The sequence below is a fragment of the Piliocolobus tephrosceles genome, chromosome 9 (assembly GCF_002776525.5).
Source record: "Piliocolobus tephrosceles isolate RC106 chromosome 9, ASM277652v3, whole genome shotgun sequence".
NCBI lineage: Eukaryota > Metazoa > Chordata > Mammalia > Primates > Cercopithecidae > Piliocolobus > Piliocolobus tephrosceles.
Genome location: NC_045442.1, coordinates 89,275,125 through 89,278,106, shown reverse-complemented (window position 1 = coordinate 89,278,106; position 2,982 = coordinate 89,275,125). Strand labels below are relative to the sequence as shown.

General features: G+C 48.4%; 1 non-coding gene across 1 annotated transcript; it reads left to right on the top strand.

Moving 5' to 3' along the window:
- Positions 1–1,795: 1,795 nt before the first annotated feature.
- On the top strand, positions 1,796–1,899 carry LOC111531349. Its single transcript, XR_002728232.1, has one exon. It is a non-coding gene; the product is annotated as a U6 spliceosomal RNA (small nuclear RNA).
- The last annotated feature ends 1,083 nt before the right edge of the window (positions 1,900–2,982 follow it).

Here is a 2,982-nt window from a genome sequence, read left to right as displayed (position 1 = left end):
GGGAGAAGATATACCCTGTTGCAGTGACACCACACTCAGAGAAACCACCATGGTAAGGGAGCTGGCTCAGAACATTGAGTCCTCAAAACAGTGCTCTCACTAGTCTCCTTTAATAAATGAAGAAACAGAGACCCAAAGAGGTAGAAACCTTCTCCAATGTCACCTGGCTTGGGAGATGGGCCCCAAGTTTAAACTCTGCTTAGTTACTGCAGAGCCACTACATTCTACTTTCTGCATGGAGAATGGCTGGGGGACACATGCCCAGAGACCAGCAGAGAGAGAGTGGGAGGCAGAGGCCAGGAAACACAGGGTCAAGCTGGCCAAGATCTGCCCTCCAGGAGACCATGACACCCACAGAGTCCACAACATAAAAAGCACAGTGAGGCTGGGTGCAGTGGCTCACGCCTGTAATCCCAGCACTTTCAGGTGAATCACCTGAGGTCAGGAGTTCAAGACCAGCCTGACCAATATGGTGAAACCCAGTCTCTACTAAAATTACAAAAATTAACCTGGCATAGTGGCATGTGCCTGTAGTCCCAGCTACTCTGGAGGCTGAGGCAGGAGAATCGCTTGAACCCGGAAGGTGGAAGTTTCAGTGAGTTGAGATCATGCCACTGTACTCTAGCCTGGGCAACAGAGCGAGACTCCATCTCAAAAAAAAAAAAAAAAAAGCACAGTGAGGTGACTGCCCTAGGCAGTGAGGGTGTCGCCATCCAGCCACCAGGCTGGGGTCCTGACCTCCCATCCACCCTACATGTGACATGGGGCAAGTCACTCAACTTGTCTCTACCTCAGTTTTCTCACCCTTAAAGTGGGGATTGTGAAAATAAAGATTACAACACCTAAAACACTTTAAGCTTTAAGAGAGATGTGACTGTGATCTGAATCATGTAACATTTCACAAGTCTACTTTTTTTGTTGTTGTTTTTTTGAGACGGAGTCTTGCTCTGTCGCCCAGGCTGGAGTGCAGTGGCTGGATCTCAGCTCACTGCAACCTCCGCCTCCCGGGTTCATGCCATTCTCCTGCCTCAGCCTCCCGAGTAGCTGGGACCACAGGCGCCAACCACCTCGCCCGGCTAATTTTTTGTATTTTTACTAGAGACGGGGTTACACCGTGTTAGCCAGGATGGTCTCGATCTCCTGACCTCGTGATCCGCCCGTCTCGGCCTCCCAAAGTGCTGGGATTACAGGCTTGAGCCACCGCGCCCGGCCGAATTATTATTATTATTATTATTATTATTGAGATGGAGTTTCACTCTTGTTACCCAGGCTGGTGTGGAGAGGCGTGATATCAGCTCAATGCAACCTCCGCCTCCTGGGTTCAAGTGATTCTCCTGCCTCAGGCTCCCAAGTAGCTGGGATTACAGGCATGCACCACCATGCCCGGGTAATTTTGTATTTTTAGTAGATACGGGGTTTCACCATGTTGGTCAGGCTGGTCTCGAACTCCTGACTTCAGGTAATCCACCTGCCTAAGCCTCCCAAGGTGCTGGGATTATAGGCATGAGCCACTGCACCTGGCTAATTATTTTTTTTGTAGAGACAGGGCCTCACTATGTTGCCCATGCTGCTCTCAAACTTCTGGGCACAAGTGATCCTCCTGCCTCAGGCTCCCAAAATGCTGGGATTACAGGTGTGAGCCACTGCACCCAGCCAAAACAGTCAATTTATAACAAAGATTAGTGAAAAAAAAAATAGTAATAATAATAATAATTAATTGCTTCCTTTATTATCCTGTACCTAACTCAGACAGGGACCTTATGACAATTACATTTTCAGTGTAAAATGTTAAACAGTGCTTGTTTCTCCAGCACATATACTAAAATTGGAATAATTCAGAGATTAGCATGGCCCCTGCACAAGGATGACTTGCAAATTTTCAAAGCATCCCGTGTGTGTGTGTGTGTGTGTATATATATATATATATATACACACACACACACAAAGGGTTTCACTCTGTCACTCAGGCTGGAGTGCAGTGGCAATATCTCAGCTCACTGCAGCCTCTGCCTCCCAGGCTCAAGCGACCCTCCTGCCTCAGCCTCCCAAGTAGCTGGGACCACAGGTGTGCACCACCACACCTGGCTAATTTTTTCTATTTTTGGTAGAGATAGGGTTTCACCATGTTGTCCAGGTTGATTCCATACTTTTTAATTTTAAAAAAATGAATAAATTGGTTGAGGGGAGTGGCTCACCACTATAATTCCAGCACTTTGGGAGGCCAAGGCAAGAGGATCACTTGAGACGAAGAGTTCAAGATCAGCCTGGGCAACGTAGTGCGATCTAGCCTTCACTTTTTTTGTTTGTTTTTTGAGACAGTGTCTCGCACTGTTCCCCGGACTGAAGTGCAATGGCGTGATCTCGGCTCACTGCAACCTCCACCCACCGGCTTCGAGCGATTCTCCTGCCTCAGCCTCCCGAGTAGCTGAGATTACAGGTGCCCACCACCACACCCAGCTAATTTTTTGTAATGTTAGTAGAGACGGGGTTTCACTATGTTGGCCAGGCTGGTCTCAAACTCCTGACCTCGTGATCCTCCCACCTTGGCCTCCCAATGTGCTGAGATTACAGGTATGAGCCACCACCCCCGGCCTGACCCAGCCTTCATTTTATATACAAATATTTAAATTTAAAATGAAGTATTGGGCCGGGCGCGGTGGCTCAAGCCTGTAATCCCAGCACTTTGGGAGGCCGAGACGGGCGGATCACGAGGTCAGGAGATCGAGACCATCCTGGCTAACACGGTGAAACCCCGTCTCTACTAAAAATACAAAAAAAAAAAATTAGCCGGGCGTGTTGGCGGGCGCCTGTAGTCCCAGCTACTCGGGAGGCTGAGGCAGGAGAATGGCGTGAACCCGGGAGGCAGAGCTTGCAGTGAGCTGAGATCAGGCCACTGCACTCCAGCCTGGGCGACAGAGCGAGACTCCGTCTCAAAAAAAAAAAATAAAATAAAATAAAATAAAATAAAATAAAATAAAATGA